Source organism: Macaca thibetana, chromosome 20 (genome assembly GCF_024542745.1).
Source record: "Macaca thibetana thibetana isolate TM-01 chromosome 20, ASM2454274v1, whole genome shotgun sequence".
NCBI lineage: Eukaryota > Metazoa > Chordata > Mammalia > Primates > Cercopithecidae > Macaca > Macaca thibetana.
In genome coordinates, this window is record NC_065597.1 from 3,048,135 (window position 1) to 3,071,549 (window position 23,415).

Here is a 23,415-nt window from a genome sequence, read left to right on the forward strand (position 1 = left end):
TTTCTTTTTTTGAGACAGAGTTACACTCTTGTTGCCTAGGCTGGAGTGCAATGGCACTATCTTGGCTCACTGCAACCTCCACCTTCTGGGTTCAAGTGATTCTCCTGCCTTAGCCTCCCCAGTAGATGGGATTACAGGTGCCCACCACCATGCCTGGCTAATTTTTTTTGGAGGGGGGTATTTTTAGTAGGGAGGGAGTTTCACCATGTTGGCCGGGGTGGTCTCAAACTCATGACCTCAGGTGATCTGCCTGTCTCAGCCTCCCAAGGTGCTGGGATTACAAGTGTGAGCCACCGCGCCCAGCGCCTGTATTTTTTCAATAATATTTTGCTATCTTTGAGTCACCTGGCTATTTGATTTCTCTAGGGTGAATAGCCAAATAAGTGAAAACAATGACAAAGGGAAATATGGGTGCTTATTGGATAACATTAAAGGTGCAGATTAACAGAATATTAATGGAAACTTTGGTATCTGGTCAGGAGAATAAGTGTGCCATTGATAGGTGCAGAAACTGAAAAAGAGGACAATTTATAGATATTAGAGTTCATCGTAGGGAGGGAAGAGCTGCCAGTCCATGACACAAAGATTGAAATCAAAATTTCCTTCTACTGAATAGGTTGGTAGGGGATGGGAAAAAAAAAATAGAAAACATTGCCGGAACCACTGGGATTGACACATAAAGGAGGAACCACAAGGCCAGGTAAAGGCAGGAGTGAAGATGGCTTAACCCTGAGACTATTGACAGAGGCTTCAATTGATTCAAAACTTCTGATCAGCAGTCAGGATGTGGGCTCAGGTTTGGAGTCAGGTGGAATGTGAATTTAGAGACATTAGTACTATCACCTATAAGAATATAAATATTAGCCCATTATTCTTTGCTCCCTGCTTTTGATTGTGTGCATGCACTTTGGCTGTGCATAAATGTGTGCCTTTGCTCATCTACAAATTCAAGCTATGTCTATAGAAAATACCAGATCAATACTGGAAAGAATAGAGTCTAGAAGATAAAGTTTGCTCTGTTTGAGATGTCAGCAGTCTGGTTCAGGAATTTGACAGGCCGTGGCCTCCAGATAGCATATCCCTAGTCATCTTTCACTCAATTCTATTTTGTACTCCACAAAAAAATTCTGTCCATATCTCTCATATGGATATAGTTATTTGTGTATATTAAACTCAGTAAATGACTGTAATGTTACATCATATTTTACTGAATGCTAAAGTGTTGGAGTCGCCCCCAAACTAGTTACCGAACTCAAAGAATATAGTTGAATATGCCGGGTGCTGTGGCTGATGCCTGTAATCCCAGCACTTTGGGAGGCCAAGGTGGGTGGATCACTTGAGGTCTGGAGTTTGAGACCAGCCTGGCCAACATGGTGAAACCCTGTCTCTACTAAAACTTCAAAAATTAGCTGGGCATGGTGGCAGGCGCCTGTAATCCCAGCTACTCGGGTGGCTGAGGCAGGAAAATGGTTTGAACCCAGGAGGAACAGGTTTCGGTGAGCCAAGATCTCACCATTGCACTGCAGCCTGGGAGACAAGAGTGAAACTTTGTCTCAAAAAATACAGTTGAATAAAACAACTTTACAGATATAGACAGTTCAAAACATTTTTTTCTGTTGCTTAATTGTATCCTCTGAGGGGTTATAAATATGTCTGAGAAGAATTACGTGATGAGATAAAATAGCAAAATTTTTTGTTCTTAGTATCTACCACAAAACACATATTGTTATAACAAAATATGAACTGTGGTTCTAAAAAAAAGTAGAAAGTGAAATCAAAAAAAACAAACAGTTCATCTTCTTTCATCTTCCTTTTTTTTTTTTACCAGAATCTTAAACATGATCAAAAAAATCTCTGTTTGGATTTACTCATTTGATGTTTATTGAATTTAGCCCAAACAAGGTAAAGACTTCTCATCCACAGCATATTGTTTTAAAGTCATGCAAAAACAATTGTGCTTCAGCTAAATTACTGTGTAGATTGTGAAAGTATTTTAAGCCATGAGCAAAAATATTCTGCTCTTGACGTTTTGGAGGGGGAAATCAATAAAACCTCTTAAATATGTGACAGTAAAAAAAGGAGTATTATATAGGATACAAAAAGCTTTATGCTACAGTTAGTCTAATGGTCATAACTGTAAATAGTATTGGAAAATGTATATAGTAAATTAAGTCTCACAAGCTCTGAATTTGCAGCAGGCAATTTACAGAGGATTTCCTCACTTCTTCCCTAGGGGAGATAGGTGGGGGAATCTCTCACACGGGCCTGCCTCCTCACCATCCATCATTTCAAAGAGACATATATCGGTCTCCAAAGTGCTTTAAGGCAGCTGCAAGCAAGTGTCACTTTGAGTTAAATGCATTATTAAACTGTTGGGAAATTTCACATCATGGGTCATTTATCTATGCTAAATTGGGTCAAAAGCCTCTACACATGCCTAGATAAATGAGAGAGAAGAGCACAATTCTCCTGTGGGAAGTAGTACTTTGACAAGCTTTATGAGTGTGGTTTATTTATTTATTTACTGAGTAGCCATGGGGAAGGGAAATTTTCTTGTTTTTGTTGTGTATGTGCATGTAGTTATTTTAAGAGCTCATCAAACAAACATGGCACAGAAATAATGTTACCTAATAAATATAGTTATATATTTACCATCCCTACAATGCCACAAATTAGATTTTGTGGAAAGCATAAATCATTAAATATTCATTCATTTAACAATCATTTGAGTGTGTTCTGTGTGTCACACATTGTATAAGAAGTAGGGAGTGTGAAAATAATTATTTTAGGTCCTAAATTCTGGAGTTATTTCCAGCATGATGGGAAAGACCTGATTGCCTTATTTATATTTTTTAAAAATAGAGTGTGGATGCAGACAAGCGAGGGATTAGATCTTCCAGACTTTAAAGGGGGCAGTGCAGGAGACATGACGCGAGCAGGGCCTTCAATGATGGGTAGTGATTTGCCAGATAAAGGAAGTCCAGGAGTCCAGTTACAGGATGAAGAAACAGCAGGAGAGAAGAAAAAAGGAAGCAGAAATGGAGTTATGATGATGATATAATTAAGGACATAATTATAGAGTGCCCAAATTAGGACACTTGATAAAATGAAAGGGGACACTATGAAGTAAAGTGGGACAACAGTTATAAACCAAATCTATCCCAAACAAATGGAAACACTCATTTAACTGAGGTGGATCCTTATCCTTGCAGTGGCTTACATGCTGATGTTACAGTGTTTGTAAAAGGTCATCCAAATGTAAGAATGTGAATGTACCTACTGCCACTGAACTACACATCCGAAAATGGGCAAAATGGTAAATTGTGTATTATATATGTTTTACCACCATGAAAGAAAAGGCAATCCAGAACCCTACAAATGTGGACACAGTTTTAGTGGAACATTTACCAAGGTGGTGTGAAGAGGCAGAGAGGAGACACAGTTAAATATCAGTGATTCTACCAGACTTTATTTTCTTTTTATTGTATTGAATTTTTGATTTTCTAGTAAATTGAGTAATATTATGATTTTACCTCTTATTATTTCATCAAACTTTATTGTTCATCATTTAAGTTCCTGATATGCAGAGAGAGAAAGGAAAGAAGCTAGAACAGAGCCATCTTAAAAGCAGCAAGTCATCACTTACGAGTAAGCTACAATAAATACAGCCTGTTCTTGATTTCTAATTTGATTCCATGGTAGTGGGAAAATATACTCTGCATGACATAAATTCTCTTAAATTTATTGAGGCCAGTTTAAGGCCTACCATATGTCCTATGTTGGAAAATATTGCATGGCAATGGAATTTTCCCAAATGATTAAACCTTTTTCATTTTGCACTGCAAGCATGTATTGGGCATCTAATGAATTGTTTGGCATATTGTCAATAGTTTATGTGACAGAAAACTGAAGTTTCATTTGAGTCTTTGCTCAATCTGTTGCACAAAATGAAATTGTTACTTCTTGTGGCTTTATTAAGATATAATTCACATGTTATACAATTCACCCATTTAAAGTGTAAAATCCAGTGGTTCTTAATATAATCACAGTGTTACCAAATTCTAATTTAATATTCTAATATATTCCAATAGTATTATCAAAATATAATTTTAGAACATTTTCTTTACTGCAAAAGTAAGCCCATGTCTACCATCATTCATCCTTACCCCCACTGACATTCAACTCAGCCTCAGACAACCACGAATCTGCTTTCTGGCTCTAAAGATTGGCCTATTCTGGACATTCTAAATAAACATAATTGTAAAACATATGATCTTTGTTACTGGGTTATTTCACTTACCATGTTTTCAAGGTTCATCTGTGTTTTGTATCAATACTTCATTCCTTCTAATGGCACAAAAGTCCATTATATGGATGTACCACATTTTATTTATTCATTTATCTACTTAAGGACATTTGGGTTCTTTCTACTTTTTGGTTACTAGGAATAATGCTGCCGTGAAGGTTCATTTACACATTTTGTGTGGATGTATCTTTTCATTTCTCTTGAGAAAATATCAAGGAATGGAATCGCTGGGTGCGATGATAATTCTATGGTTAACATTTTGAGAAATTGTCAGACTGTTTTCCAAAGTGACTGCACCATTTTACACTCTAACAAGCTATGTACAAGAGTTCCAATTTCATCACATTCTTGTTACTATTATCTGTTTTTTTTTAATCATAACCATCTTAGTGTTATGAGGAGGTATCTTATAGTAGTTTTGATTTTAATTTTCCTGATGGCTAATGATGCTAAGCATCTTTTCATGTTCTTATTGGCCTTTTGCACATCTTCTTTGGAGGAATGTCTATTCAATGCCTTCACCCATTTATAATTGGGTTATTTGTCTTTTTAAGTTTTGAGCTGTAAGTATTCATTATGTTTTTTAGATACTAGTCCCTTGTCAGATATATGATTTGCAATTTTTAAAAAAATTTTCACTTTGTTATTGCTTTTTTTTTTGAGGTGGAGTTTCACTCTTGTTGCCCAAGCTTGAGTGCAATGGCGCAATCTCAGCTCACTGCAACCTCCACCCTGTAGGTTGAAGCGATTCTCCTGCCTCAACCTCCCAAGTAGCTGGGATTACAGGCACCTGCCACTATACCTGGCTAATTTTTGTATTTTTAGTAGAAACAGGGTTTCACCATATTGGCTAGACTGGTCTCAAACTCCTGACCTCAAGTGATTCACCCTCTTTGGCCTCCCAAAATGCGGGGATTACAGGCATGAGCCGCTGCACCTGGCCTTTGTTATTGATTTCTAATTTAATTACAAGGTAGTAGGAAAGTATACTTGGCATGATTTAAATTTCCTTAAATTTATTGAGGCCTGTTCAAGGCCCACCACATGTTCTATGTTGAAAAATATTACATGTCTACTTGAGAAGAATGTATTTTCTTCTGTTGTTAAATGGAGTGTTCTAGGTTCTAGGTTCTAGGTTTATTAGGTCTCATTTATTTATAGTCTTGTTCAAGTCCTCTATTTCTCTTGTGATGTTTCTTGTTGTTCTATCCATTACTGAAAGTTTGATATTCTAAGTCTCCAACTACCATAGTTGAATTCTGTCAGTTTCTGGTTTATCTATTTTGAGGCTCTGTTTTAGTTTTATGTATACATATTTATAATTTTTATATGATCCTGATGGACTGACTCTTTTATCAGTATAAATATCTCTTGTAATCTCTAGTATTATTTTTGTTTTAAAAAATTTATTTTTTTCTATTACTATATTATGTACGTCAGCTTTCTTTCCTTTTCCTTTCTTTCTTTCTTTCTTTTTTTTTTTTTTTTTTTGAGACAGGCTGCCCAGGCTGGAGTGCAGTGACACAATCTTGGTTTACTGCAACCTCCGCCTCCCAGGCTCAAGTGATTATCTTGCCTCAGCCTCCCAACTAGCTGGGATCACAGGCACATGCCACACGCCACCACACCCAGCTAATTTTTGTATTTTTAGTATATATGAGGTTTTGCCATGTTGGCCAGGCTGGTCTCAAGCTCCTGGCTTCAGGTGATCCACCTGCGTCAGCCTCTCAAAGTGCTGAGATTATAGGTGTGAGCCACTGTGCCCTGCCACTCAGCTTTCTTTTGGTTGCTCTTTGAATGATGTATCTTCTTCCACCCTATTACTTTCAATCTATTTGTTTCTTTGGATCTATGATGTGTTTCCTATAGATAACACATAGTTGAATCATAGTTGTTGTTTTTAAATCCAGTCTGAAAATCTCTGTTCTATCCACTCACATTTAATGTTGTTATTAATATGGTTGGATTTATGTATGTCACTTAACCTTTTGCTTTTGGTGTCTCAAATCGTTTTATGTTTCCCTATTCTTCCATTTCTTTCTTTTTCATTGAGTGAGTATTTTGTAGTAGAGCATTTTAATTTGTTTAGTTCTTTTTTTCGCTGTATTCTTTGAGGCTTTTAAAAGGTGGTTTCTATATGGTTTCCCCACAATATACATTATCAGAATCAACTTTAGATTTATACCAACTTAAATTCAATGAGAAGTAGAAATCCTATTTCTAGATAGCCCTATTCTTTCTTACCCTCATTTTGTGCTATTATTTTTAAATACACTATATTTACATATGTTACAAGCCCAAAATAACATTATTATACTTTACATGAGTTTATGCTATCAAAGGAGCTAAGAAAACAAAGGAGAGGAAGTATACATTTCTAGAGTTTTGTTATATTACCCTTATTTATCATTTGATCTATTTCTATGAATTTGAGTAACCATCTGATGTCATTTCCTTATTCAATACAATTTTTCTTTCATTATCCTCCTTTGTGGTGTTACTGTCAAATATAAGCCCAGCAAAGCAGTTAAGGTACATATTGGTTGCTGAATAAAATAACTTTTTAAAATTTATTAAGGAAGAAATATGAATGTGTACTCTTTTTTATAATTACATAATTATCTTTACTGGCAGTCTGTTTTTTCATGTGGATTTGAAATACTTTCTGGGATTACATGTTTTCAGCTGGAAGAAATTCTTTCAATATGTCTTATAAGGTAGATCTGCTAGCAAAAAAAATCTGTTTTTATTTATTTATGAAAGTCTTTATTTTGCCTTCATTCTGTAAGGTAGGTTTGCTGGATATAATATTCTTAGTTGAAAGACTTTGAAGATGTCATTCTACTTCCTTCTGGACTACATTGTTTCTGATGAGAAACCAGCCATTCATGTTTTGGAGCTTACTTGGAAGTGATAACTTGTCTTCCTCTTGCTGCTTTTAAGGTTCTCTTTGTCTTCTGACGTTTTTACTAGGATGTGTCTAATATGGATCTTATTGTGTTTATCCTACTGGGTGGTTATTGAAATTCTTGGAAGGGCAGGTTAATGTTTTTCATCAAATTTAAGAAGTTTTCAGCTATCATTTTTTTGAATATGTGTTCTAATCTTTCCTTTCTCTATTCTGCTGATACTCCCATTATTCATTTGTTACTGAGCTTCTGGTTGGTGAGAGTTTCTCTGAGGGGCAGATCTTTTTTCTTCATTATTTTTTTCTCTATTTTTCAGATTGCAAAATCTCTGTCTCCAAGTTCATTAGTTCTTTCCTCTGCTTGCTAAAATCTACTGCTGAATTGCTGCAGTATATGTTTTATTAAAATTATTGTGCTTTTCAGCTCCAAAATTTATTTCTTATAATTTTTATATCTTTATTTTAATTCTTTATTTGATAAGACATTATCACACTTTACTTTTTTTAAGCATAGCTTTCTTTAGTTATTTAAATATATATATATAAATATCTATTTTTATGTTTTTGTTTTTATCCTGATCTAACATCTGTGCCTTCTCAAAAGCAGTTTCTATTGCCTGTTTTTTCTCCCATGACTCGGAGTTACATGTTTTGTCTTTATTTGTGTATTTTGTACATTTTTGTTCTAAAAACTAGACATTTTAAAAAAGTCTTGTAACTACCCTGAATACTAATTTTTCACTCTTTCCCAAATCTCTCTTTGTATCTTTTCTTGATTTCTTTGTTAAGCTGTCTGCCTTAGTTTGTATCACAGAAAGCCGTTAGCCTCCACTAATTTCCAGTTGTTTGTTTTACTGTTTTCAGTTATTCCCTGGGGATATAAATTGCTCTAGTCCAATTCACTTAAATGCAGGCCATTTTTCAAAGGTAAATTTTCAGTCCAGTTTTTGAGGTTTGTTCCTTTTTCTAGCTGTCACTTCTTGGTTCTCTCTTTAAACCTATAGCTTGTTTTTAGCTTTTCTGGAGCTACCAGCATCCTCTTAATTGCTAGGCTTGACCTTTTCTACACTTATTCTAAATAATGTCAGTTTCTTTGTAGAATTTCTCCACCCCCTAAGCAAAACCTCTGCACCACTGCTTAGGAACTTGGGAAGGGGAGAGAGATCCACTTTTTGAGGAATGACTCCCCTGCTTCATGTGTGGGGCAATGAGGTGGAGAAGCTGCCTCTAGTTTTCTTGGTTGCCTGTTGCGAGGTGTAACATCTACCTTACGAGCAAACTGAGTGGAGGGCCCTTGGGGCCACTGTATTCTCACTCTACCACACCTGGGCTCTTACTTCTACCAATGAGTGGGAGCTGAATGGATGAAGAAAACCCCAGACCTCTTGGCCAGTCTTGTGTAGCATAGAGGTCCTGCAACAGGTAGCTGGGAATATGAGAAACACTGGCAACCTGCATCTCCCAGGGAGATACTGTCACCCTTAACCGAGAAGTAGAGGGAAAAGGAGTCATGTGTTCTTGACTGCACCCACCAAAATGGAGCCCCCATCATGCTGAGTTGGGTGGCTGGGAGTGGGGGAGCTAGTCTTGGCTCAGTTACCGCAGACTTGCTGTTCTTATTGAAATTTAGTAGCTTTTTAAAAATAAGTGTTTCTTCGCTGGCTTCATTGCCTTAAGAAAATTTCCAGACATTTGCATTATTTTAAAATATACACTTTCACCAGCTATAGTTGTTTCCCTAGTGAGAGAGTCTGTGTTACTCTTCATATCACCATCTAAAATTATCTTTTGAAAGGAGTTTATCCAATCTGAAGGCAATTCCCTAATCATTTCTATGTCAAAGAAAGGGGCCTCTATGTATAAAAAGTAAATTTTAAAAAGAGCCCTAATATTCACACCAGAACAGCTCTTGCCTCTTACAATTTTGATGCTGCCAGCATGTGATATCTCTCTGGTATTAATACTGGCACCTAAGCCATTTTCCAGACACTGAACTTTGAAACTCATCAGAAGAATGATTGAAATGCTAACAATAGGGATGTTTTTATTCTAGAAATGTTCAGTCTTATTCTGAAATTATCTGAGTTCCCTCCTTACACATAGTAAAGACAAATAAAGGAGATAATCATATCTGGATAATATTGCATTATATGACCACAGAGGTACTTCTGAATTTTCATGAAATGCTTTGTTATTACTATAACAATAACAATACATAGCCAGGTCTAGTCCTCTCATACTAACATCAGTGCTAAGAGGTAGGTACCACTTTACCCCCATTTAACATGTGGGTAACTGGAAACCTAAGTTCACATAGCAAGCAAGTAGTAGAGGGGAGACTGAGAACATGAATCTCAGACAGATGAATTCCAAAGCCTCAGACTTTAATCAACTTACAATTGCTTCACACTGCTCTAGTGTTAACCAATGCTACAAACATTCATTTAGTGCTGCATTTTACAAAATGTTGTCCAGAGATCCCTGAAAGTCCTCAATACTCATTCAGGGATCCATGAAACTATTTCATAAAAGCTCTTTTCATAATATAAATATATTGTTTGCCTTTTTTATTCTGCTTCTCTCACCAGTATGCAGTGGGGCTTCCAGAGGCCACAATACTCTGATTGGGAATGCCTCATGTGCTTGTATAGCTTTGTATCCTGTATCTCCCTTACTATTGCTATTATGTTAAACATTGATAGATATAACCCAAACATATGAGGATCCTTGAGGTTGTCCATTTTTAAATTTGCAATGGAATCCTAAGACCAAAATTTAGTTTGAGAATCACATATTTAATTAATGCTACTGTAAATTATTCTAAACCATGTGGAACCATTGTTCTCCTGTTTCTATGTATTCAATATTTTAGATTCCAAAGACATGTGAGATCATGCAGTATTTTCTTTTTCTGTGTGTGGCTTGTGTCACTTAGTATAATGTCCTCTAAACTATTCCATGTTATTGCAAATTGTACTATATCTTTCCATTTTCAAAGCTGAATAGCATTTCATTGTATATGTATAGCACAATATACAATTTAAAAAAACATACTTGGAAGGAATTGAGGTTACATAACATGCAGTTTATAATTCCATGGCTTGCAGAAAGAAAAGAAGTCCTTTTGCCTTGATTTTACATCACAAAATGTTACCATATTTACATTTTTCTTTCTTAATTTGCCTTGCCTATCTTTAAGTTTAGAGTTAAAAGTGTAATTGTAGTGACAATTTACCCTAGTTGCCTGATAACATATTATATTTTACTTATGTCAAAAATTTGGGGGTATCCTTTTTAGATATTTTATTGGTTCTATGTTATAATGTGCTTTGAACTTTTTAAAAATAGAAGTAACTGTAAATGTGGATTTTGCAAATTCAATATACTTCTTATGTTAATGAAAGTGGTCTGAATTAACACTCTTCCCTTTCACCTTTTTTTTCTTCATTCATAAAATGACATTCTGTGGCTGTGGGATAATGGAGGAGTCCATTTTCATAACTGTATGTTGTGAGAATTTCACAAAAGTAAACAAAAACTTAGCTGGTCTGGCACCTTGAATAGAGTCTTTTCTGTTTACTTGCAGTAGTTTTGCTGCATTAATTGAAACTTAATCCCTCAGGAAATGGGGTACAGCACATCTCAAGAGTATTTCACCCAAGATCTGAGGAGTCCAGGGCATTTAAACATCAACTCCTGACAGTCATTGTTTGAGGTCCATATTGGTTTTTCAGTGCTGCCACAACAAAATATCACAGACTGGGGGGCTTAAGCAATAGAAATTTGTTTTCTCACAGACTTGGAGGCTAAAAGTCCTAGATCACGGTGTTGGGAGGCTTGGTTTCTTCTGAGGCCTCTCTTACTGGCTAGCACATGGCTGCCTTCCAATATGTCTTCACCTGGTCTTTCCTCTTTGGACATGCATCCCTGGTGTCTCTCTGTGTGTCCAAATTTCCTCTTCTTATAAGGACATCAGTCAGATTGAATCAGGGCCAACCCTAATGGCCTCATTTTAACTTAATCTCTTTAAAAGTCCTGTCTCCAAATACTGTCACACTCCAAAGTCCTGGAGGATAGAGTTTCAACAGATGAATTTTGTGCCGGCACAATTCAGCTCCTAGCAGGGGATGTGCTGGGGCAGGAGGATTTTTTTTGAACTACTTCTGATATGGGCAAAGCAGGCTCAAGCTGCCAGTACAAATCTATGACAAAGAAGTGCAGCTGTTCCCAGCTAGAAGTCAAACATGCACTGCAACTGTGAGGGCAAGGGTATATGGGTGGGGCAAAACAACATCTTCCATCTCTACACACAAAATCACAAGTATCCTAAGGCTGACCTTGTCAATTCAAACATGGTGTAGTCTCTTTGTTTCAAGAGAGTAATGACCATATCCATGCACATTTGGTCAAATGCATCTAACTACATTCTATATAAGTACTGAGATAGCAAAATAAATGACACAAAGGGATCATAGTCTAATGGGGTATATGATGTGAGTTCATTCATGGAAGAGATAGAGCCATGGGACATCATGCCATGGGAGAGAGTGGGGAGATGGGGATACAGGTCATCAAATAGTGAAGGCTTTCGTGCAATGGTGACTCCTGAGCTGAATCTTGGAAAATAGATAGAAATCCATAAAATTAGCAAGAAGTTTGAGACAGAGATATGGAGAGAATTTTGCATATGGAGTAAGCAGGGTGGAGGTGGAGAGATAAGGATGGTGCATTAGTGCACTTAAATGTCCTATGGCAATGAGCTAGCATCTTTCAATAGAGACGCTGGTAGAGAAGGCAGCTCTATTCTCCACTTCTTAGATTATAAACCATAGAAGGAACTTATTCACAGGTATTATGTACTCAGCAATGCATTCAGAGGCTTTTCCCTTTCATTTTTTTCCTCATACAGTTGCAGAAGAGCAAAGTGACAAAAAGCAAACTAAGGTTTTCTCTGCAATTAGGAGTAAGCAGTTAAAGTTGTTCTCTCTCTCTTTGTCTCTCTCTGTCTCTCTCTGTCTGTCTCTCTCTCTCTCTCTCTCTCTTTCTCTCTCTCTCTCTCTCTCTCTCTCTCTCTCTCTCTGGAGGACCCAAAGCTGCTGGCAGCTGAGAAAAACCACATGGAAGGATTTTTTATGCCAAGCTGGCTTGAATCCCAGAGTCATGCATATTCCTTTGAAAACGGGTTTTGACTCCAGGCTAAGAAACCAGACTATGTTAGAAAGGAATATTCTCATCAAAGTCAGAGCATTTGCATTTAATTCAGCATTTTGCTCCATCCCAAGATAGCTTTTTTAGTTATTGCAAAATGTAAGACACTATTCCCCTGGGAAAGAAAAAAAGGAATCATCCACTTGCCTTTTGAGACTTAAAATGAAGCGATTCCACAATTACCATGGACTTGGTTAGAACTGTCTCCCTGGGTAAAAAGCGATCCTGTTTACTTACGGTGCATGCATGCATACATGTGCTTGTCTACTTTAAAAAGGGAAACAAGCAATCTAAAATACAAATGTTTAGCATTACATGGATTTTAACATTTTTAAGATTTAATGCATGGCTAAATTAAGAGCTGGCACTAATTGTCCTAAAGCATATTTTCACTTGTAAAGAAAGTTAGAAGAATTTATACAGAAATTGGGCAATTTATGTTAACCTCTGCCACGGATATTATGAGACCAGGCAATATGTTACTCATCCCATATTTTTATTTACTAAATATGACAAACTCAAGTCACTCAGTTCTATCTGGAAGTGCCAGAACTCAAGCCAAGATTGCCTAAGCAAAGCTAACATAGTGAAGCGTTGTGCACTATTGATACAAATATATTATGGCACTATATTCAATATTTTCTTTTCTTAGCTATGGGAAATGCTTGTGTACTGATGTGCATTTATTTGTATGATAGTTGAAAGACCAGTGTTTGAAATTCCTAAGACCTAGGTTGGAATTACTGCTCTTCTGTTAGTCAGTTGTGCAATGTTACTCATATTTCTTTCATAACCTCAATGTTCTTACTTGTTAAAGGGGGATTATTTTGCCTCCACTGATATGTAGGTAAATACAAGTTGACCAATTGGCTTCTGCCTGACACTGCATGAAAAGTTAAACTTGAATTATTTCATTAAATCTTCACATGAAAACTCCGAGGGTAGAAACTAGTAATAAGAATTCTGACTCCATCATTGTTGTTGTTGTTTTCCTTTTTTTTTTTAAGTTCGGAGATACATGTGCAGAATGTACAGGTTTGTTACATAGGTATACATGTGCCATGATGGTTTGCTGCACCCATCAACCTGTCATCTAGGTTTTAAGCTCCACATGCTTTAGGTATTTGTCCTGATGCTCTCCCTCCCCTTGCTCCTCACCCCTCCCTCCGACAGGCCCCAGTGTATGTTGTTCCCCTCCCTGTGTCCACAGGAGCTTTAAAACTTCACCTCTCCTTCTTCCCTGCTGCCTCACATCTGGGCAAGCTGATAAGAAAGCCTGAGTGCTCTTAGAAAGGAGTTCAAACAATGGAAACTCTCATCTCATCCTCACCCCAACTATCATAAAAGCCCCAAGCCTATCTCCTTTCCTTGATCTCTCCAACCACTTAAGGATCAGCTTGGGAAGCCTGCCCTTTTCTCTCCAGAAAGACTCATTTTGTGACTAATAAACATTTCATACTCTTTTGGGGTGTGTGTGTGTGTGTGTGTGTGTGTGTGTGTGTGTGTGTGTGTATGTCTTCAGTTTTAACATCTGAACCAAACTTTGGAAGGGGGTCCGTCCTATTTCTCTGGAGTGACTACAAAACAATACTATTATTTCTGTAATTTAGAGATGAGAAAAACTTGGACTTAAATGATGATTAACTTGCCACAGTCACACAGACTAGTAAATTAAGCATCTGACTTTACAGTCGCAGCTTGTGGTGTTAGGAAGATAAAATGAGGACATTCATAAGAAATGTTGAGTCCAGCACTCAAGACATGTTTAATGCCCCATAAATCCCACCCACATCTAGGTAAAATGGGGAGGTCAGCATGTGTGAACATCAAAGTAGGTTATTGATTCACTGTTGTGCCATCTGCACCGAACTCAGAGCTTTCCTAGAAATAAAGGTTTACATGCGAACAACCATCTGATGCTTGCAAACACTCTATGACTCTCTCTTCAAAGCACTGAAAATGCACAACTTCCATCAGTCCAAGACAACAAGTTTATTTTCCAGTCTCACATATTTCATTCCCCAGTTGTTTGCTGGAAGCTGCTGGCTGGCTGCCAACATGACAACCCTCATCTGTCATCAGTGTGTGTGTGCCTCCTATGTACGGCCTTTCACGGAGACTTGTAGGATATGTCTTCTATTCGCCGGAAGGGTGGACACTCTGCCAAGACTCTTATGAATCCTAGTGTTCTCTGCCTCTCTGTGTAAGGTACAGTTAAACCTCCCCTAATCTGAGAATGACATCTCCTGACACCTCTGTGATACACCAGGAAATCACTAATTGCCTAACCCAAGGTCATAAAGTTTTACTCCTATGTTTTTGACAGCATACATGTGCAGAATGTGCAGGTCTGTTATGCCTGAGAACCAAAAACATGCTGGGTTTTCTGGTCTTTCTAACAGCCAGTACTATTTCTCCTCCTCCTCATTCAACTCAACTGCTGCTACTACTGTTACAACAATTACTACTACTACTTCTATTAGTAATTGTAAGTAAGCATTCCCTAATAGTAGCTAGTTTATCTACTGCATGCTATTCTGTGTGTGCTTTATATGCAAGATTCCATCCTCATTATTATACTATTAAGCAGGCTTTATAACCGCCCCCTTTTCTGAATGAGGAAACTGTTACATGAAGCTGTGCCCATGTTATTCAGCTACTTGCTAGCTAAACAAGGATTTGATCACTGCTTCTTTGACATCTAATTATCTTTAAATATCACCTTGTTTATTATTGTAGTTTAGATATCTGTCCACTCCAAACCGCTTGTTGAAATTTTATCTCCAATGTTAGAAGTGTGGCCTAATGGAAGGTGTTTGGGTCATTGAGGCAAGTCCTTCATGAATAGATTAATGCCCTCCCTGGAGGGAGCAGAGGTGTGAGTGAATTTTCGTTCTCTTAGTTCCCATGAGACCTGGTTATTAAAAAGCCTGACTCTTTCCCCAGTCTCTCTTGCTTCCTCTCTTGCCATGTGATCTCTACACACATCATTTTCCCTCTATCTGTCACCATGAGTGGAAGCAGCCTGAGGTCTTCACCAGATGCCAAGTCTTGATCCTTCCAGCCAGCAGAACCATAGCTAAATAGACCTCTTTTCTTTATAAATGACCATCCTCACGTATTCCTTTATAGCAACACTACATGGAATAAGAAACCTGGCGTCTTCTGGTAGAGAAATCTGAATCTCAGATAACATGGTAACTAGTTCAAGGTTATAGGATAGGATTTCTAGAATTCAGGTTTGCCTGGCCACAGATAAATACTCTCATTTTCTTTCCATACAGAACAGTAAAGTGTTAATTCTATATCCTCAGTGGTGCCTTTTCTAGCTTTCATGCTAAATAAAGGTCCTAATATTAGAAAGGACACTTTGCATACTGCACTTACGGAATGCTACTGCTCTGAGAGAGAAGGTGGGAGGTGCTCAGTGTGTGAGTTAGATACGCTTGTATCTGTAGTAATACTCTATATGTCCTTCTCTATCCTCGTCTCTCCCTCTGGATTTTTCTAATATTACTTTCCCTGCTTTCAAGATGAAACAGTTATCTATTCTTTTTAAGATGAGCCCGTGACATACTGCATGCATCTCTTTTAGCATTTCTCACATGGCTCCTCAATGATTTTCTATCTGTGTCTCCTAGACGGCAAGCAACCTGAGGGTGAGAAGTGCATTATGTGTTTATTGGCATCTCATGTTTCTCAAATAATAGGCCCTTTAAGTCTCTGTAATGATTTTGCAGATGACTGACTGAATGACATTGAAATTGCCACTAGTTGGCAAAAGTGTTTTTGCTTGTTTCACTGAGGAGGGAGAAAAGGAGGTAACAGGTGAAACATAGGGGCTTGAGGGTCAGAGTGACATTCAGAGAGATACGGAGGAGATATGTGGATGTTGTCTTGGACACTCAGCTCCATAAAGGTTATATGAAGGACAAGCTAACATTAAGCAGAATCTGTAAGGCTATTTCTAAATAGATTATTCAATTACAGACATTTCTCCTGAATATAAGAGTTTCATACTGATTCAGAGTAAAGGATACTTGGTAGCATCAAGTCTTTGATGTTTTCTGGGAAACAAAGAATGGGTTCAGCGAATGCTCTTTCATGCATAGAATACGATCAGTGCTATTCACCAGGTGACCCTTAAAGTGTCACACAAAGACGTGAAGCTTCCGAGGTGAAAAACTGCATCCAAAATATGCCTTTGATTTGCTTAAGGCACGTTAGAGGGAAGCATTCAGAATCGGAATGAAGTTTTTAAAGGACACAAACGAAAGTAAGGAGCAACTTTAATATCTACACTGTTGAACATCATAAGGTATTTTACTAAGTGGCTTAAACGGAAAATATTTTTTCAAAAAGGAAAAGGATGACAGGCATTATCGAGCTGAACTGGAGAAAGAGTTTTAGGTAAATCCTCAGCGGTATTGTAGAAAGAAGTATTATCAACTCCTGGAATCATAGCACAGTGTCCATACATATTCAGGGCAAATTTTTCCTCAAATGTCAGCATATTACATTGCAAGTTTATATCTGATTTTCTGTCTGTTCTCATATCTAGGTCTCTTTTGGAATTGTTGATTTCAAACCATACTTTCCCCTCCCCCTGACTGGGTAACACTGAATATTTAAGGCGCTAAGAAATCAAAACCCAGAAGTTGTCAGTACTGAGGCACCTGCTGTGTACATGCCCTGAATGTGTGAGTGGAAGACAGAAGCCTATGTTGGTGGAATTCACATGGCAGTGAGAAAAGACAAATGTGACACACTAGCCTCTACTCTCCATAGGGGATGAAATGATTATAAACAGGAAGTAATACTCCAGGGGTGTTGGTAGATATGCAAGGAAGACTCTTCAGGCCATTTTCATTTGGGGGGAGTAGAAAAATAAAGCAAAGCAATAAAATGATGGCTATGTGAAAAGATGGATTAAAGAGAGGAGATGGCATAACTGAAAAAAAACAGTTGCCTTGTTTGAATACATCTAAAATGCAATGGCTGAGGGGCATCTTCCTAGTCTGTCTCCCTGTACCATTTGTGTACCTCCCACAAAAAAAAAAAAAAAAAAAAAAAAAAAGGATGGTTTTCAGTTGACTACAATCCCTTATGCCCTTCCGCAGATTCTGAACCACACACAAGCCTCTCTTGGTTAGTGTGATATGTTAAACATTTGACCAATTATCACATAACAATCCTCACAACCACACACTAGAAAAAATGATCACCACTAGTTCTATAAATGACTCAATTTTTTTTTTTGAATGGCTGCTCATTAACGTACTCAATCCCACACCCACCAGCACCATGACAGTTCTGGGAACATTTGTATTTGGTGTAAAAATGAGTGATGCCATGGTTCCGAGAAATCTTCACTTTTTTCCAGAAATCTTTTTGAATATTCTACCTTTTGGTTAAAGAAACCTGTAAAGATAGAAACCCCAGACCTCACGGCATGCAATCTCTCTTGAGTATGTCCGAACTCCCTTTTCTTGAGTGTGTATTTTAGCTTTGCTATTAAGTCCCATACTTTCAGTATTTCCTGATTTGTTCTTGATTCACCTCTGGAAACAAACAGTATCTAAGAGCCTGGACACTGGCCTGGGTAAAAGGTCCCACTGGCATTTAGGGATCTCTCTTCTCCCACTGGTATCACTTAGACAGATTACATTATTTCTCTGAATCCCTTTCTTATATTAAAATGTCTCATATAAAAAAGTCATTAAAATGACTTCCATAAAGTCATTTTAAGGATTGGCTATAATATGTCAAGTATTTAGCATAAATATAGGATGAATGAAGGGCAGTGATGGTGCTGGTGGTGATGACGATGGTGTTGAAGATAATGACGCTTGATATGCCTATGCAAGAGGGAAGGGAAAAGCAAGTCTGATTTTTCCCTCTTCTTTTAGAAATGCTGCCATCAGCAAAACTCATACTAACCAAGAGAGATTATGTGTGGTTCAGGAACTCTGGAAGAGCATCAGGGATTGCAATGAACTGAAAACCATCCTAGGTTGGTGTGGGAGGTTCACAAAAGGCATAGGAGACGGACTAGGAAGAATGTTCCTCAGACAATGAGATGTGGTTACACATGTTCAAATCTGTGTGAATCTGGCATCAGGAGAAACAGCTCATTAGTATTTAATGCTGACAATGTGAATTCTGAATTATTTTGTGTCAATTAAACTTTATAAGATAACTGTAAGCTAAGAGTACTTAACAAGGTATGAAGTGTTAAGGACACAGAAGAGTGAAGTGTGTTTGATTGTCCTGCTTGGGCTATTTGTTCCAATTGGATCTGGTAAAAGTAGCATGCTTGGAGAAATAGAAACATTTTGAAGAGATGGGAGATGTTTGATTGGACCTGAATAGAACTGGCATCTGTAAGAGAGATTCTGCACAAGTCCTGTGGGCAAAAGGTGAGTGAAAAATATAGAAGGCAAGTTTCAGGTTAGCACAAGGGAATAGAAATACCTAATAATAATAATACAAATTATAGTAATAGTAACAAAAGTATTTTAAGGTAGCATAGGCCACTAAATGTGTCCTATCCTTTCCTTAAAAGTATGCAAAAGATGCCAGGTAGCCACTAAAAGAATATATTTTTATAAGGAAAGACCTGCTGTGAGTGCAATATTGAGCTATATTACTCAAAGATTACCTTCAACCCCAAGATTTAAGAACTTTGATAGAGTAAACTATTCATTTTACATGGTGTTTGTATTTTCACTGTATTAATACCTCCAATAGGTTGACTCTGCTAGTGCTGGCAAAACACAGTGAAGAAAACCAAAATATTTCACCGCAAAATATACTTCTTTGACATATTAACAGAAGTTGCCTTGCAAAGCTGTTTTAAGTGGAGGAGATTTGCATCTGTAGAGAATCTGCACTCTACAGATTCTGCACTCTCTGTGGTCCTCCCTCATCTGGATCTAGGAAAGATTGAGTCTGACATCGTTAAACACCCAAAAGAAACATTTACAACTCTTATATCTGGAGGCTGCTACCTGTGAGGTTCATCTATATAACAAGACCATCTTTGCCAGCCAGGCCTCCTCTTCTCCCCTTCCCATAACCTGGCCACGTCTTTGAGTTCTTGTATTTTGTATGACTCACATGCACATTATTAGATGCATATGCCTTTTCTCCTACGTTAAAAGAAAAATGTTAGACAAATTAAATTTAACAGAATTTAATTGAGTAAAGAACAATGTGCAAATCAAGCAGCCTATACCCCAAGCCAGAATAGGTTTAGAGAGACTCTCGTGCTGTCCTGTGGTTGGAGAGGATTTATGGACAGAAAAGCGCCGTAAACGAAACAGAAGTGAGGTACAGAAACAGCTGGATGGGTTACAGCTCAGTGTTTGTCTTATTCGAACAGTTGGTGCCCTGTGATTGGCCAACACTTGATGATTGGTACAAGAGTGGGTTACAGCCCATTTATGTATAGTTTACAGGTCACTGTATATGGAGAAACCTTTAGACTATACTTACAAGGAGACAGTTTTAGGTTAAACTTAATTTAACACCTATTAATCTGCCTTTCACCAATTGACTTTTCAGTGAACCTTCAGAGGGCAAAAGGGAAGTTTTCCCTTGGCCCCTACAACAAAGATGGGCAAAATGGCAACTCTTACCATTATAAATTTTTAACTATGTAAACTTAATTTTTCTTAAAAGAAATAACCAAATTCCATCCTAACATGTATCTTGTGTTTTAAAAATATCTATTTTATTCTTTCCTTGCCTTAGTCTAATTAATGGCTGCTGGGTATTGTAAGCAGGTCAGGTGTATTTTTCAAGTATTTTATGCATAATAGGAGTTGAGATGATGTTTTTAATCTAAGGTAACAAAGATGATTATTACTTAGTAAATGGCATTGACTTTTGTATATTTGTGCGAATTTAAGAGCTAGAAAATCATGTTCAGGAGTAGAGAATTTTGAATTACCTAAATTTTCCCAGTAATTTGATAACAATTATTTCTCATCCAGTAATTATTTTTTGAGATGCTAAAAATGTAATAAAATAAAATCTTCATGATTGCCAAGAGCAGAATGAATTACAACTATAATCTCATTGTCACTCAAGAGTAGGGAATTAGAATACTCTAATGGTGTCAATGGGATGTGTGAGTTGGACACTTCCATACCATGAGGAACGTTTTGTATAAATGATGATTGACTGGGTCCGATCTCTGGTGTGTGACTGGCACATCCTGGATGCCACACGTACCCCAAACTGGGTAGCACACGAATTTACATTTGCATCCATCTGTGTCTTTTTGACTATCTCTGTTATTAGTCTCCTGGTGGCTCACCATCCATGGGAAAATGAGGCAGCTCAGAAATGAACTCATTAGCTCTCTTATGCATCTAATAAGAGCGGTGATAACTACAGATTTCAATCTGTAGTCCCCTGTAGAGTAATTCTCATTTTTCTAACCTGTCATCAGATAACATTAAAGTCTCAGTGAAAAACAATTGTCTTTCCAAATCGTCTTTCAGGTAGCTGAAAGTAAGAATTAGGCCACTTATTTGTCTGATTTTCCTAACTAGAGGTAATAAGCTTGTAAGGAAAATACAATTTGGTAATTATACATATCAAATGTCTAGCATGTTCTCCGGAAAGGTAAATTATATGTTGTCATACAAACATACAATAGGCAGAATTTCTCAATTACAGTGTAATGAACATTCTGAGAGGAATGCAGAAGAATATGAAATTGTAATTATAACACCTTAATACATGACATTCTGGTGTCATTTTTTATTTTTGTTATTATTATTATTATTCTTACTATTATTGAGACAGGGTCTTGCTCTATCATCCAGACTGAAATGCAGTGGCACAATTTTGGCTCACCACAACCTTGGCCTCTTGGGCTCAAGCGATCCTCCTACCTCAGCCTCCATTCTGGTGTCTTTAATTGAACCCCTGAAACAAACTTAGTATTTGTGGGGGTGGGAATAGCAGAGAATTTTATGTGACAAGTATTTTACAATCACTTCTATTTCAGAGGAATTCTAGATATTCCTGCACTGGAATGTTATAGCAATGTCTTAGATTAATTATTCAAAATATTTCAGCAATCACAAGATTTGATTCATAATCACCAATAAACCATACATAATTAATATGATGACATATGAAATGTAGCTTCTATTGTGTAGGTTTATCCAATAATGGCATGAGATGGTCATCATCCTGATTGTAAGTTTTACTGAAGGTCATGTGGTAAGTCAAGAGTGTTCTTCACGAACAGAATATCTCAGGTAATGAATTGAATTGTAAGCCTTTGAATGATGACACATACATACACAACCTGAATTTCTTAAGCCTTTCAGCAAGTATAAATCAAAGCACATTAAATGTTTAGGTTTGGAAATTCAGCTCAGCTTCAAGTTGGGCTTTGTGGTTGATTATCCTTTTCCAAACTGTTCAAAGACATCATCAATCAGATTTGAGAATCCTGGAATGAGTATTAAACTCAGCACATGAGTAGATTAGAGTCCAGAAATGAGAAGAAATGTATATTTTGATTTATTTCATTAGAGTTGCTTTCTGAAGACATTACAGATTGCAAAACTGTTCTCCTGCATTACCATGATGAGATCATTCTGCAGAAGTGGTGCTAATGTCTGTATTTAACAGACAACGTTTGCAATGATAGATAGAAACCAAAACATAAAATCTGCAAATCAATATGTTTCTGGTTATTTCTAAGTGTTGCCCACATTTGCTGGAGACTGAATCTACTTTCAACCAAGGAAAATATATTAGCAAGAACATCCTGAGAATTAAATTATAAATGTCTGTTATAGATTTTCAATGTTTCACAATCATGATCTTGTGAATAGTTATTTCCTGTGGCTTTGGCCCATTGCAGTTTACAATGTTTTCTTTTCCAATAGCTAACTATGAAATGGAAGGTAGTGACTATGATCATTTTTTTTTTCTTTTTTATCCTTTGCTTTCTACATTGCTCTTGATGTCTTCATAGAAACATATCTTATTATGGTAACATGACTGTCAGTCATTTCATAAACTGCTGCTGATACTAGAATCAGGTCTAAAAGGTAGCTCATGCCTGTAATCCCAGCACTTTGGGAGGCTGAGGTGGGTGGATCACGAGGTCAGGAGTTCGAGACCAACCTGGCCAACATGGTGAAACCCCATCTCTACTAAAAATACGAAAATTAGCCGCGTGTGGTGGTCAGGCGCCTGTAATCCCAGCTACTCAGGAGGCTGAGGCAGGAGAATCGCTTGAACCTGGAAGGTGGAGGTTGCAGTGAGCTGAGATCACATTCTTTAATCTTATGGAGTATATCGGCCTTTTGGAAGGTCTCAGTCTGGTCCCTAAGGTTATGATAGATCCTTGACATCTGTTAAATTCTATTAAATGATGCACCCTGAAGGATGCAGGAAGCATTGACATTAGAGTAAAGGAATAACTGACATTATTGACATTAGAGTAAATGAATAATCCTCTAAAATTGAGGCCAATGCTAGTAATTATAATAATAAACAACTGATAGTATTTGAACTTTTACTATATGATATGCCAGACTGAAATACTTATTTAACATGGATGATTTTATTTAATTCTCATGATCTGCTCAACCTTATGAGGTAGGTACTGTTATTAATCTGATTTAGAAGTTGGAAGACTGAGGCTAAGGAAGCAACATCTCCCCCAAAGCAGTATGACTGCTAAGAGTCAATATTAGGATTTGGTTGTAAGCATCGGCCTTCAGGAATTGCACTTGTAACTGCTGCTGTGCGAAGACCAGCTGTCTGAGTGTCTGTGTAGAGGCATGTGAAAATGTCACGTGATGTTTTACCAAAGATGTTCTGGTCTCACCCAAAGCACCTGGGACCAATCTGGCAGCATGGTGCCCTGGTTGGATGGGTAAGGATGCAAAAGAAGAAAAGAAAGAGATCAAAGTATTTTTTCTTATCTGTATTAATTAGACTACTAAGGACCCTG

At 37.3% G+C, this 23,415-nt stretch overlaps 1 long non-coding RNA gene across 3 annotated transcripts in view; it reads left to right on the forward strand.

The window, feature by feature from the left end:
• LOC126945097 (uncharacterized) overlaps nucleotides 1–23,415 on the forward strand; it is a 340,076-nt gene that overhangs the window by 78,914 nt on the left and 237,747 nt on the right. For 2 of the 3 annotated variants that reach the window (XR_007722290.1, XR_007722289.1), the window contains exon 4: nucleotides 3,574–3,648. The exons of the other annotated variant lie outside the window; for it this stretch is intronic. This is a non-coding gene — a long non-coding RNA (uncharacterized LOC126945097). The remainder of the gene's footprint in view (nucleotides 1–3,573; nucleotides 3,649–23,415) is intronic. 3 annotated transcript variants of the gene reach the window in all.